Source organism: Mobula birostris, chromosome 21 (assembly GCF_030028105.1).
Source record: "Mobula birostris isolate sMobBir1 chromosome 21, sMobBir1.hap1, whole genome shotgun sequence".
Classification (NCBI taxonomy): Eukaryota; Metazoa; Chordata; class Chondrichthyes; order Myliobatiformes; family Myliobatidae; genus Mobula; species Mobula birostris.
Genome location: NC_092390.1, coordinates 54,635,722 through 54,650,973, shown reverse-complemented (window position 1 = coordinate 54,650,973; position 15,252 = coordinate 54,635,722). Strand labels below are relative to the sequence as shown.

Genomic DNA, 15,252 nt, shown 5'->3' with positions numbered 1-15,252 from the left:
CGAATCATTCGCAAAACACCCAAGGACCCTGTGATAAGTGCTCACTGGGAGTCCACTTTAAATAATCACTGTATGAACAAAACCATGCCAATCAAAATAAACTTGTCAAGTTTAAACAGAAAGCACAAGGGTTTAATGGCTGTAGATAAGACAACAACTATCAAATACAAGTGCACAGGCCCACATGGCTTATGACACTTCCCCTCGACCATCAGATTTCTGAAAGAACAATGAACCCATGAACACTACCTCAGTATTTTTCCCCTCTTGTTGCACTACTTACTCAATTTAATTTCTTTATATACACTTATTGAAATTTATAGTTTTTTTTATTATGTATTGCAATGTACCGCTGCCGCATAACAACAAATTTCATGATGTTGAATTGAACTAAACTGAACACTACTGGTTTGACATTTGATATTCTATGTGCTGTTCTGTTCCCTCCTTTATTGCTGTTTGTATATTTTTTTTCTTTTTTCAAGTGTTAGGTGTTTAATGTTTTCTTAAACGGGTTCCATGCTGTTTCATTTTTTTTCTGTGGCTGCTTGTGGGAGGGAAAATCTCAGTTGCATTCTATATACATACTTTGATAAACATACTTTGCATTTGCCAGTGATATTAAACCTGATTCTGACTCTGAACTCAAACCTGAGCATAATTACCTTTCCCTCCATGATTCTCAAGAGCATTTATATTTGCCAGGTCCCCAGCTATTACACCCTGAGAATACTCACTGATGGAAATTCATCTGACCAGTGGGTTCTGCCCCCTTCCTTTCCAGACCGAATGAAGAGTCTTGATTGAAGCCTCAAGTGTTTATTCCACTCTATGGATGCTGCCCAACTTACTGAGGGCCCTCAGTATTTTGTGTGTGTTACATATAGTCACCATCGATTGTATAGAGAGCACGTATAATCAGCATTGCCATAAGAGCCGTTTAGAGGCTGGGTATTCTGTAACAAGCAACTCTGACTCCCTAGAACCTATCCACCATCTCCAAATTTAATGTCAGCATTGCATTTAACTTCTGTCAGTTGGTTGGGAGCAGCTGCAGAAACTCTGAGGGAATCCAGAGCAAAAGGGGCAGGTTCAACAATATTCTTACTAAATTTATTATCAAAGTACATATACCATCCTACAATTCATTTCCCTGTGGGCATACTCAATAAATCTGTAGAATAATAGCCATAATGGAATCAATGAAAGACTGCGCCAACTTGGGCGTTTAACCAGAGTACAGAAGACAACTAACTGCAAATACAAAAAGAAAAATATAATAATGGTAAATAAATGAGCAAAAAATATTGAGAGCATGAGGCGAAGAGTCCTTGAAAGTGAGTCCGTTGGTTGTGGGAACATTTTAGTGATGGGGCAAGTGCAGCTGAGTTAAGTTATCCCCTTTGGTTCGAGAGCCTGATGGCCTACTGTTTCTTCCTGATGGCAGTAGCGAGATTAGAGCATGTCCTGGGTGGTGTGGGGTCCCTGATGATGGATGCTGCTTTCCTGTGACAGTGTTTCATGTAGATGTACTCAATGGTAGGGAAGGCATTACCCTCGATGGACTGCGCCTTATCCACTAGTTTTTGAAGGATTTTCCATTGAATGTAAGGACTTGCTGCCAGCACCATCAATGCATTGTGGCTATGCTCCATAGAAATTGCACTACAGCATCTCCCCAAGACTTTGTTGATAACGCCTGATAACTCATGACCTCCACCTGAAAGCAGAAAGGTACGAGATGAACAGGAACACGATCTCCTACATATGACACACATTATCCTGACCTGGAATTGTCTACCTAACAGAGATGGTAGTATATTTGACTCACAGGGCAGCAGTAATTCAAGGAGGTGGCTTTCCACCACCTTTTCAAAGGGTTTTATGGAGTAGGAATAGGAACAGCAATAAGTGATGACCTTTTCAGATGCACCCATATCCCATCAATGAATTCAACAATAGACCATATGCGGGCAGAAGGCATAAAATTCTAATGTAATGAGGTGCCACAGACTTATTTATTTGGAGATACGACACAGAACAGGCTCACATTACTGTGAGGTATCGTTACAGCTATATAAGATCTTAGATAGACCCCACTTGGAGTACTGTGTTCAGTTCTGGTCACCTCATTACAGGAAGGATGTTGATACTATAGAGGGTACAAAGGAGATTTACAAGGATGCTGCCCGGATTGGAGAGTGTTCCTTATGAGAATAGATTGAGCGAATTTGGCCTTTTCTCCTTGGACTGACAGAGGATGAGAGGTGACCTGATAGAGGTGTATAGGATGATGAGAGGCATTGATCGTGTGGATAGCTAGAGGCTTTTTCCTAGGGCTGAAATGGTTAACTCAAGGGGGCAGAGTTTTAAGGTGCTTGAATTCTTGGAAGTAGGTACAAAGGGGATGTCAGAGGTAAGTTTTTCACACGGCGACTAGTGAGTGCGTGGAATGCACTGCCAGTGAAGGTGGTGGAGGCGAACAAAATACAGTCTTTTAGGAAACTCTTAATAGGTACTTGGAGCTTAGAAAAATGGAGGTCTATGCGATAGGGAAGCTCTAGGCAGCTTCTAGAGTAGGTTACATGGTCAGCACAATATCGTGCGCCGAAAGGCCTGTAACTTGCTGCAGATTTTCTATGTTTCTAACAGGCCCTTCCAGCCCCATGAGCCATGTTGCCCCGCAGCCCACTGATTTAAACCTAGCCTAATCACCGGATAATTTCAATGACCAAATAACCTCTTAACTGGCATGACTTTGGACTGTGGGAGGAAACCGGAGCACTCTGAGCTGATCTACATGGCCATGGGGTTCAAACGTAAAGGCAGAAAGGATACGTATTTACTGTGCAGAGAACTTTCCGGCCTCCTAAAGAATATCATCAAATTCTCTAGGAAGAGGTACAGTCGATGTTTCAGGCCGAGACCCTTCGTGACGAAGAGTCTCGGCCTAAAACGTCAACTGTACCTCTTCCTAGAGATGCTGCCTGGCCTGCTGCGTTCACCAGCAATTTTGATGTGTGTTGCTTGAATTTCCAGCATCTGCAGAATTCCTGTTGTTTGCGTCATCAAATTCTGTTTAAATTCTCCCTACAGATGGCGCTGGTGTTGAACTCTGAACTCCAGTGCTCCAAAGAGTAACCGCTATGCTATCGTGGCACCCGACACAACATCATGGCCTGAAGGGCCTGTGTCTGTACTGAATGTTCTCAAGATCATTAGTGCATTTTAAAGACATATGAGGACATCACCTTTGTCATCACAGCAAGGAAGCAGTGAAGTAAAACAACAGCTTGAAGAATTCCCTCAAAGAATTCGTTTGCAATCAATGGGCAATTAAGGGGCAGATCCCAAAGCACTTGTCCTTAACTGCTCCTAGAATAAGGCCTTCGATTCCCTCAAGGTGCAGGCTATGTACTGAAAATTCCATATCTTCACATGTTGGTTGTTCACATTTGTTTAGATTCAACTATTCAAACTGCCCTAACATTTTTTTTTACAAAAGTAAAATAAATTCAAATGCTGGTTTCTGGAGACTGTAGTCTGTCCACATGGAAGCTGACAACAGAAAGTCTGGTTCAAACATAAAGCCAGAAAGGATACAAGTTTGCTGTACAGAGAGTTTTCAGATCTTCTAAAGAATATCATCAAATTCTATCTAAATTTGGACTTTGTTTGTAATTGTTGTAAATAATTATAAATATAAACTGCTGAGTTTTATCTTCTTTTTTCCCTCAATCCACTGCAAATCCAAGGATATGAGCCACAGGATGGGAAATTGTTCAAGTAGTCTATTTCTGGCTGGGAGCTCCTGCCAAGGCATTCATCCGCTTGTGTTTGGACAGCATTCAGTTTCAATGGGCTTTTGCAGGAGCCATCAGCTTCCCCTTAGCTGCTGTGTCGAGAGATAGGTGGCAGTGGTTGTCCATTGTGTCTGATGATTCAGGATTCAGATCTATGCTGCTGCTCGCTTCTACTGTTTGCATGATTTGTGCTTTTTTCCCCTCTTTCTCTGTACATTGGGGGTTGGCGTTTTTTAATTGGGTTCTTTCAGGTTTCGTGCTTTGTGGCTGCCTGTAAGCGGTCAAATCTCAGGGTTGTAAAATTTTTACATTCCTTGATAATAAATGTACATTGAATCTTTGAATTATGGCAAGTTACAACGGGGCAATTCCACTCTCTTGACCTCAGAAGTCCAGGTCCAATGGTATGAACAAGCATCACAAACTGGGATCTTTGTTGGTCACAGTAGATGACCATGACTACTTCTGTGCCATGCCCTTCGTTCTCCATGGAGCATTGCAATAGCTTCTTGACTGTTGGATCTTACTGTAGATCTCATCTGTCCAGTCTGCTAGAGCTGACTTTGAGTGCTAGAACGGGCATGTCCTACCACACTGGGGTATGAGGCCCTGGCTGGTTTAGCCCACCTGTTGAAGCAATGTAACAGGGTATGGCCGCTGTTGTATACACATAGCTCTTTGAAGCCACAGGTGAGAGCTGTTTGTCTGGTAGGGACAAAAGGTGAGTAAGATGCCCCAGAGTGGACACAACAAGCCCCTTCACTAGAAGTGCTACCCATCCCTGGACACTCCATCCAGCCCCTGAGAGATACTGCGGGTAGGATCAGTGAAGTGTAAGGAAGTAAAAGAAGTAATTCAATATTGTAAGTTGATTGAAAATGATTCTTTAAAAACTTTCCTGTTGAAAGTATTGCATACTCTCTTTCAACAAAACTAAACCACTGAGAAAGACAGGGAAATAAATGTTCTTCATGTTTCTACTACAAAGCAAAGGCCTACTGCCATGTGAATGACTACACAGAATATTTCTACTAAATGAATACAGCTATATTAGAAACAGATTATTCAGTCATCAGTAGTGAAGCACATTACTCAAGTTACAAGAAATTCCTACCATCTATTAAACTGTAGTTGTAACTCCAAATGAAAATTTAACCGCCACGTTTTATCATTACTGACCTACTTAAGGGTTCCAAGGAATTTGGAATTGCCATCTCATTGGCCAACTGAATCAACGGCAGTGGTTCAGTCAGTATTTGCTTTAACATTAACTAATCCCTTACAAATGCAAAGCATTCCTGAATGCTTCAGTCCACAAATTGGTACAACCAAACAATTGTAAAACCCCAAAGGACAAAAAAGTGCTCAGCAACTTTCATTCTTATCCCTGGCTATAGCATACTGATTATTAAGCAAGATTGACAATTCTGACAGCTGCATATTGAAATGCTCATTCGTACTGTCAGTAAGGTATGATTTGGTTAAGTTTTTTTTAGAAACTGTGTCATCTTCATTTTGGTCTCAGTTCAATAAAATCAAATCAAAAGGTTCAATTTAATATCAGAGAATGTATACAGTATACAACCTGAAATTCTTACTCTTCACAGCATTCACAAAACAGGGAAAAAAACTCAGAGAATGAATGGCAGAAACATTAGAACCCCAAAGACCCCCTCCCCTACCTACACACCAGCAGAAGCAAAGCATCAATCTTCTCCCCGCCACCCGCTTTCTCCAGCGCTAAGCCCTCAATACCCCATCAAGCAAGCAGTAGTAAGGTCCCCAAAGAGACCGTGATCTAGAGTACATTGAAAACTACTGTCCATCCTAACACTTCGACATCTCAGAATCAGGTTGAACATCACCGGCGTATGTCGTGAAATTTGTTTACTTTGTGTAACAGTGCAATACGTGACAAACATAGTGGAAAAAACTGAATTACAGCAAGTATAGATATGTATAAGAAACAGTTAAACTAAATAAGTAGTGCAAAAACAGAAATGAAAAAAAGTACTGAGGAAGTGTTCATGGGTTCAATGTCCATTTAGAAGTTGGATGGCAGAGAGGAAGAAGCTGCGCATGAAATGTTGAGGTGATCCATGGAGTCAGACTTCAGCCAAGTCTGTTTGGAGGTAAAATGAATGAAAGCAAAGTGATTTAATGCACTGGAACTATATGAATGGACCAAATTTAGGTTCGAATCTGATTTTATTTGGACTCAACTGTAGTAAACTGGTATTGCTATTAAAAGTTAGGTCATGGTTATAAATCTAACAAATCCCCTTTTTCAATGGCATGTGAGTAATGAGTAGTTCATTTAAAAAGTTCACAATGACAAACAATCAATCACAGTCTAAAATGCATTTATTAAATTTGGACTAACATCTGTTAATAGAAAGAAATAATGACCTTGCGATGGAAAGCTTATCTAAGCTTGTTTCTCACATGGTAACAGTGAGTCAAAAAAGACCAAGTGCTTTTGATTTACTCAGTGTTCTCTTCACAATTATTACACATGGCACTGAATCAGCCATAGAGACCATACACAGGAAGTGTTTGTCAACAAAATATTTCTTTTTTAAACAACCATGCGAAAGCCATATTTTTTTCTTGATTTTCTCACAAAGGCCTTTCCTTAATTCATTATCCAGGTTTGAACATCTGGAGTGGTGAGGAAAGGAGGGACCCAAAAGACAACCAGTGTTGAAGGTGGTATGCAAGGTGTAAATCTACAACTTGGGCTTTTCAGCTTGTTATGAAATCATCTTGGGTGGTTTTATTCAGAGTTAGAATAGAATGAAAATTAGTAATCCAGAATTCCAAGGTGAAGCTCGAGGGCCATTGATTCTAACCAGTGAAAAGTAACTTTGTATTTGATTACCTTGGCCTCGTCATGCAGAGAGTTGCTTACTCTTGGAGTCTATGTCCAACTAGAGTATTGGTGGCAAGACTCTTTAAGAAGCAATCAAAGGAATGTAAGGACATACATGTTATGGGCTGGGTGGCCAGTTACTCAATTGTATCATGTGATATAGTAATAAGACAGGGAATCCTTTGGGGAACTATCATGGCAGATTGGTCAATAATGCAGCATCAAGCTGAACTCCAGCAACAGCCCTCAGATATCAGCCCAAATTATAGTCCAATGATCCTGTCCATATGTCTCTTGAAACTTAATGAGTTTAGTCAAAGTTTCAACAGTGACAAATAACAGGCCTTATGTAAGGATAACAGGCACCGGGCTGTATGGTTATGGTTCATGTCCACCTAACATTTAGCATCACTAGGGGCACAAATCATTTCATCGTCCTCAATATCAAGAAAAAGATATTAAAACAGAATTTACATATGGACAATATAATCTTCGCGTTTTTCAGCAGCAGTAAGAAACCAATTTGTTTAAAAAGACAAGAACTTTTCAAGATTTTCACACAGATATTGGAAGTGTGTCATTTCTGAGATCCATTACAGGTGATACGTTCGGGTTTTTGAATACACAACGTCCTCACTGAATACAATTCTTTTGTTGATAGGGGCAAGAATTCAATCACGGGAAAACTGAGTACAAATCTCTCTTATAAAACAAATCATAAAATTAACTAAAGGCAGGCAGACAGTTGGAGTTTGTTTTAAGTCATTGATCCCTGCGATAAAATAAAATTGATACCTTGCCTCCCCCCCCATCCACTTTCCACAGGGATCACTCCTTCCACAATTTCATTCATCCCTACCCACTAATCTTACTCCCAGCATTTATCCCTGCAACTAGCCAAAATGATACACCTGTCCAGGCACCTCCTCCCTCACCTCCATTCAGGGCCCGCGGCAGTCCTTCCAGGTGAGGTGACGCTTCACCTGCAAATCTGGGTCATCTGGTGTGTCTGGTGCTCCCTCCTCTACATTGGTAAGACCCACTGTAAATTGAGGGAGCTGCTCCGTCAAGCCACAAGCAGGACTTCCCGGTGGCCAAACACTTTAATTCCGATTCCTATTCCTGTTTTGACATGTTGGTACGTGCCCTCCACTTATACCAAGATGAGGTCACCCTCAGGGTGGAGGAGCAACACTTCATATTCTGTCTGGGTAGCCTCCAACCTGATGGCATGAATATGAATCTCTCCTTTCAGTAAACAAATTCCACCCCCTCCTCTATTTTCCACTGACCTTTCACCTCTTCTCATATGCCTATTACTTCCCCCTGTGTCCCCTCTTCCTTCCCTTCATCCTATGGCCCACTCTCATTTCCTGTCAGATTCCTTGTTTTCCAGCCTTTGACCTTTCCCACCCACCTGGCTTCGTCTGTCACCTTCCAGCTAGTCTCTTTCCCCTCCCTCAGCCTTTTTATTCTGAAGTTTTCCCCCTTCCTTCTCAGTCCTGAAGAAGGGTCTTGGCCCAAAATATCAACTATCTATTCATTTCTATAGCTGCCATCTGACCTGCTGAGCTCCTCCAGCATTTAATGTGTGTTGCTTTGGATTTCCAGCATCTGCAGATTTTCTCGTGTTTAAAAGTTGCTAAAACTGTATCCTCTGTCACATTTCCTGAATAGATGATTACAATTAACTCTGCTTTTCAAACTGGGCTTCAGTGAGATCAGTGCCAGTGAATTTTAGAAGTGGAGTGTAATATACTCCACATGAGCTGCTATGGCATATGCTTCATGCATGAGATTGATAATAAAGTTCTACACTGTGAATTTGAAGCACTTCATTTGAGATGCATAGATGATTGTCTGTAAGTGCAACAATAAATTTACATAAGGATAGAACATCAGAAACAGAGGCAGGATTTGGTCACCTGGCCCTTCGTACAGTTCTGCTACCCATCAAGATCAAAAGCAATCTGATACCTCAGTGCCGTTTTCCAACACTATCCCTAAATCCTGCATTTCCCTTAATTCCAGAAAACTGTGTTAAACTGATGTAACAACTAGACTACCTCAGCTCCCCAAGGTAGAGAACAGCAGAGGTTCACCTCTGAAATTTCTTTTTGTCACTGTTGTAAATGGTGTATACTTCATCCCTAAATTGTGTGCCTGGTCGTGTCTTGAGTCAGGGGAAATTGTCACTCTGCATCTTCAGAGCCCAAGTGCAGGATCACACAGAGACCCTGAAGGGTTTAACAAAACTAAAATTTTATTAACAAAACAAAACAGTTGAATTTACAAGGTCTTGGATAACTTGGCCAGAAGTACAGTTGGTAAGAATCAAGACAACTGTGCCAACGAGAGGTTAGCACTGCCCCTTTAAATACACTCAAAGACACAAAAGAATCTGAGCCCAGCTGATAAAACGCCAGACTAATTCCATGCTAGCAAGCAACTATTTTAATAAGAGACAAAAGTCCAAGGATACTTAATCGGACACCTGCAAAATCCTGGAGAAGTAATTGGAAGTGATCAAGGACAATTGCAACTTAAATATCAACTGGAGAAGACCTAACAATAAAATATAACAAATCCGAAGCACAATACAGAGAGAAGAATCATAGTTGGGAAAGGGGAAGGGAGAGGGAAGCACCAGAGAGACTTTCTGTAATGATCAATAAACCAATTGCTTGGAATCAAATGACCTTTCCTGGTGACTCAGGCTGGGTGTGTCTGCACCTGCACCACCCCCAGCCCCTGGCACTCCTCTGCCACCTGTCCTGCACCCCTCCTGTGGCACTGCACCCCCAGCATTCACAAAATTCTTTGCTTCTGCCAGATATACAAACTTGCTGTCCCCTCCATGTTGACAAATACCGTACTGTGCAACAGTCTTAGCAATTCAGCTACATATATATGTATCTAAGACTTCTGCACAGTACTGTACATGCAAAATGGATTGAGGTCAGTAACACAAGTAGTTGTATACAATTGTCCAATGGAACATGCCATTCAGGAGCCTATAGAATCTGAGTCCCATAATGAATCACAGTTCCCTTTGCAAAGTATTAGCAGACAGTTATTGATACTGCTTCCAGTGGATCAGTTGAGTGCTCTGACTGCATGTTAAAGTCTTGAAGAAGAACATATTCAAAAAGGACTCAAATTTCATGACTTGTCAATTAGCTAGCAATTGCTCCACAGTTGCTTTTATTGTTAATAACTTGTATGCAATTGGGTTTGGTACTGACTAACTTTAAACTTTTTTGAGTGGAGGGGTGGAGATATGTCTCTACCAAAGGACATGTAGGGTGTTCCTTCCCTCCGCTAGCCTGCAGGTTAGCCTCGAGCAAAGTGGGGTACATGCTTAGCCCCTCGATCAGGGTCACATGAAGCCATGGGAGCAGCTGGTGCATATCCCAAGCCCTGGTTATGTGACCATTGGGGGCAGACAGACAATCTCTGAAGGGTATTGATAATGGCTGAGGTCACCCATCTTGTAAAGGCATTGCCCAGAAGAAGGCAATAGCAAATCCCTTCTGTAAAAAAAATTACCAAGAATAATCATGGTCATAGAAAGACCATGATTGCCTATGTCATATAACATGGCTCAGAACAAACAATAGTCTAACTTAAAGAGGAGAGGAGAAAGGTAAATACTGAAGTAGAAGTAGTGCCTTGAGGAAGAAGAAAGTGATTTCAACAGAGTGAAGGAGTTAGGGTCACGGGGTTAGTGAACAAGTAGGAGATGGAGGGATAGACCCTCAGAGAAGTATGCTCAAATCTGTGATCCAACCAGGTACTTCATTAATATTAGAAATTATGTCCGAGATAAACCTACAGAACAAGTGGCCACGGCAAAAGACATACCTGTGGACACCAGTGCATGATGATGAGCTTGTTCTGACATTGAAATGGAATCAGATTTTGTTCAAGAGACACAGAATGGGAGTAAATGAATCAGGAGGTTGCAAGTTATTCCAGGAAAATATACAAGGTCAGAAATGAGTGCAAACAGTTGAAGAGGTCAAGCCAGCCAAGGAAGATATTCAGACTGAATCTGTAGGGTCTGTGTATCATTGTGAAAGATATTTACATATTTTCTTCAACAAGTTATCATTTATTGTTTAGGAATGCGTAAGTGTAGTTGGAGGATGTAGTCACACAATCAAAATATATATACATAATACAAACATGAACTGCACTGAGTTCCTTGGAATAATGTAAATAGTTTTATTTTGAGCTCCTGTATCACAGAATAGTAATTACAACCAGAACTTCACAGAAGATAGAATCCATTTAATTATACACTGCAGGGATTATAATGGTGGAATAATGGGTTGACTGTTTAAGGCCAAGATGTTATTTTATTTATTTGTTTAGCAGTACTGCATGGAGTAGACCCTTCCAGCCCTTTGAGCCATTGCACAAATCCCAACAAAAACAATGGGCAATTTAAAAAGACCAATTAACCTTAGGATGGTGGTGGATATTGGAAGCTTGAGTTCAAGCATTTGTTGTTGTGTTTGCTGAGCTTGGCAATTATCTTGCAGACATTTCATCCCACCAGTTAAGGTGACATCCTCAGTGCACAGCTGTTGGTGTCTCTCTCTGGGAGTGCTTCTGCTTATATAGGCCCCTGTTTGCTTGGCTTGGTCCTGATTGGTTACCCCTTCAGTTGACCTTTGAATTCTATTGGCTCACATTTCCTTGGCTCTTAGGGGGTTTGTAGATGGCTTCTATTTCGTTATGTTTGTTAATGGAGTTATCAGAAGTGAACCATGCTTCTAAAAATTCTCGTGCCTGCTTCGTGTTTGCCTGCACCAGAACCTCCACAGTTCCCAGTTAAAGTAGTGTCTTTCTCAGACTGCATGTTCCAAGATCAGCAACAGAGGATCATGTCTCTGTACCGCCAGTTTGTGCTCCCATAAATGAGCTGAGATAGTTCTTGTTGCAGTCTCCTCAGGTGATTTTGTACACCACAATGCTTTTGTCGGTTGTCCTTACAGGTACTTTGGTTCTTAAGACAAGACCTTATTCAACCGACATTGAAACGCATGACCCCGCCACCCCCACATCAAGAATACCTCAGAAATGACAGCTTGAGGCAAGACCTCATGGCATCACAATCACTCACAAACCAACGGTGACTTTAAGGAAGGTACACTATTGTGGCCCCCTGACAGTGTCTTTGTGCATCAGGCTACAAACTGTAGAGGGTGGAGCTTAGTGATGATGGCGCTAAACAGCGACTCCTTTGTTTGCATCTTTGGAAACAGCTCTATTTCCATATTCAATATCTTTATTTTTCCCTTTCAGGGTTCTTTTGAAGATCCTGACCTGGAGTTACACGCTGACTTGGGTTCTTTGTGGGAATGGGACCTGCTCTCGAGATTTCATGACTGGCCGTTATTTGTCATGCCAAGGATGCGGTCTAAGAGCTTAGCTTGCCTTCAGAGGTCCGAGATCTCGTGGCTCTGGAGATGGGCACATCGAAGGTCAGTGTCCCAGCAGGAGATCGGTGTGTTGTGGGAGACGGAGGATCTCTGGCTGTGTGTCCAGAGACCTGAGGTCTTTGGGCACAGAGCTCAGAAAAAACGAAGCAACGGTCTTTTAACATCGTAAACCAACGAGTTGTTTATCATGTCTCCCCTCTCACTGTGAAACGGAGACACCTCTTTGTCCCATATTAGGGAGAGAGAGAACCTGGGGTATGTCGAATATGTGTGAGAGTCTGTGGTGAACGAGTAGTCTTTGGGGTACTGCAAGTCTGTGTCTTTGCTGTTGCTTTGCTGCACATTTGAGTGCTCAGTGGTGGGTGCCGATGCTTTCAGGATATATATTGCATACATTTCTCTCACATTAAATGTACGTTTGAAACAAACTGTTGACCAACACTACCTTTGGGGTGCTGTGGCTATCATTGTGAGCCCTTAGAGTACATACACTCATGGCTGCTAATGAGCGAGAGAGTGGACACTGAGAGCATTGGAAGACATGAGGATCAGGTGGGAAAGTGGATTTAACTTTCAGGATCAGTCTTAACCATAATGAATGGCTGAATAAGTTCAAGGGTTCATGTGGCCTATCCCTGCCTCCTGCCTGTATTTCCTTTCTATTGTATCATCTGGCTTAAAAGAAAAACAGTTAACTATAATTCTATCATGAAAATCAACTAAAAGATTACAAACTCATGAATGAAAGGCAAAGACTGCAGGGGCTGGAAATCCCAATTAGAAGCGGAAAAGGTCTGGTAGCAAATGCGGAGATCGAAGCAGAGTAAACATTTCAGGTTCATGCCCTTTCATCAGAATGATTCTATATTTGATTCACCTGCTGGTAATTATTGGCAATGCAGAATAACTGCAGAGAAAATAAGTGAAAATAGCAGAAGTATGAAAACGACGAACGGGAGAAATTCTGCAGATGCTGGAAATCCAAAGCAACAGACACAAAATGCTGGAGGAACAATGCAGGTCAGGGAGCCTGTATGGAAATGAATTGCCTGCATTTCACCCCTTTACTAATCAGTCAACGTTTCAGACCAAGACGCTTCTTCAGTACTCAGTATGAAGTTTCTTGTTTTCATAGAACTAAACAAAAGCTATTTTAAAGTTCAAAGTACATATATTATGTATACTATAGAGAACCTTGAGATCAGTCTCCTTACAGGCAGCCACAAAACTAAAAAACCTATATGGAAGAAATATTTTTCTGACAGAATGTTTTCATTCACTGTAATAACTCCTTATTGTTATATTGACTGTGCTCAACTACTATCAAAAACTATATCTGGATTACATTCCTCTGTATGTGTCCCTGTACCTTCCCTACAATCTCAGGATTGATTAAAACAGATTACCTGAAGCTCATCCACCACACTTTATTTACGTATCTGTAAAAATTTCTTCAGATCAGTAGGAAAAGATATTTTTCATGAAACCACGTCAATATTGCTTTGTGAGATAAAGTTCAGGAGTTTTCCACAGCTTTGATGATGAATTTTGCCAAACATAGGGGAAGTGAAGGAAAAAAAATCATTTTTAAATAATAAAAATTATCAGTGGAATAGGATTAAAAATAAGGTGGCAGTCAACAGTTTGGTTCATTTTGCCTTCTATATTTGGCATCATTTATTATTAGAAAAATTCAGAACTTCACTTGTGAAAATGCATTTGATGGAAATCATGTGTACATTTTGTAGGCTAAAATGGTTAGCGGTGTACTTAATGGATTAGAAAGTATGATTTGCAGGCCTTTCTCTGTAAAGTTCAGGTAATAATGCTGTAATATCTGGAGATTTTGACCATCTGTAACAATGTGTTGCTGATGTACCTGTCAAGAGATGATATCTGGCACGCTAATGAAAATAACAAGGAGATGATGTTGAAGTAATGAAGCCAAAGAAAATACTTTTGGTATAAATTAACATTTTATGGGCTGCCAATAAATGCCTTCATTTAGACTTTATTCAATAAACCTGAAATACCTGGTTGAGAATGTCACTCAGCTTTAACAAAGAAAGCAAGAAGGCCAAGGAACAACCACCATCAGCAGCCCCTCCCTCCTGACCCCACCCCACCCTACACTGTTCTTGATCAGCAGCTTGGTTAAACTTCTCTGTAAAAACATAAGTGCAAAGTTCAGCAGGTAGAAGTATAGAACATCATGCTCATAAAGCCATAAGACATAGGAGTAGAATTAGGCCACTTGGCCCGTCAAGTCTGCTCCACCACTCTATCATGGCTGATTTATTATCCTGCTCAACCCCATTCTCCTGCCTTCTTCTCATAGTACTTCACCCCCTTACTAATCAGGAGCCTATCAACCTCCACTGGCCTCCACAGCAGTCTGTGACAATGAATTCCACAGATCCACCACAGAAATAATTCTTTCTCATCTCTGTTGTAATGGGGTGTCCTTTTATTCTGACGCTGTGCCTCTTGTCCAATACTCCCCTACTACAGAAAATATTCTGTAGAAAGGCTTGGGACTGGAAATGAAATGGAATCTGGTGATAATAAAAAATGGACAAAGATGAATTTACTGATCATGTTAAACTCTGTTAAAGTGAAAACTGAACTTCAGCCCAATTCCTAAAACTTTAATATCAGGAAATTGACTGTTGAGGGAGGTTGAACTATCAGTGCATACTGAGTGAATGAACAGAAGTCACATGACTGGAACACTCTATATTGTGAAAGGCTCAGAGACTGTGCATCTTGCAAGGGGTGCACACTCAGAGAGTGTTTTTTCTCCCAATCCTTGGGAGTGGGATGCATGGAGTTGTGGAGGTGTTGTGGAAGCAGACACAGGAGAATGTGAATATAGGGTGGGGTTTGTGGGCGAGGGATGATGATTGTGTGGAGGGTCATATGACATTGTTCAAAAGGGGACATAGAGAGGAATATCAGGCTGTTAAGTTGGGGGGGGGGTGGTCAGAGATTGGAGAATTGGCTGACTCAGGAGACTGGTATTGGTGAATATCAGAACTATACAGGAAGTACAGGTACAGCATATGGAAGGCTATTTTATAGACAAGAAAACAATTCCAATTGAGCTTGGGATGGAATTGGATGCACA

General features: G+C 41.2%; 1 long non-coding RNA gene across 1 annotated transcript; it reads left to right on the top strand.

The window, feature by feature from the left end:
* The first annotated feature begins 5,884 nt into the window (after positions 1–5,884).
* On the top strand, positions 5,885–12,049 carry LOC140185858 (uncharacterized). The gene is made up of 3 exons (XR_011882744.1): positions 5,885–5,935; positions 6,455–6,512; positions 11,989–12,049. It is a non-coding gene; the product is annotated as an uncharacterized lncRNA (long non-coding RNA).
* The last annotated feature ends 3,203 nt before the right edge of the window (positions 12,050–15,252 follow it).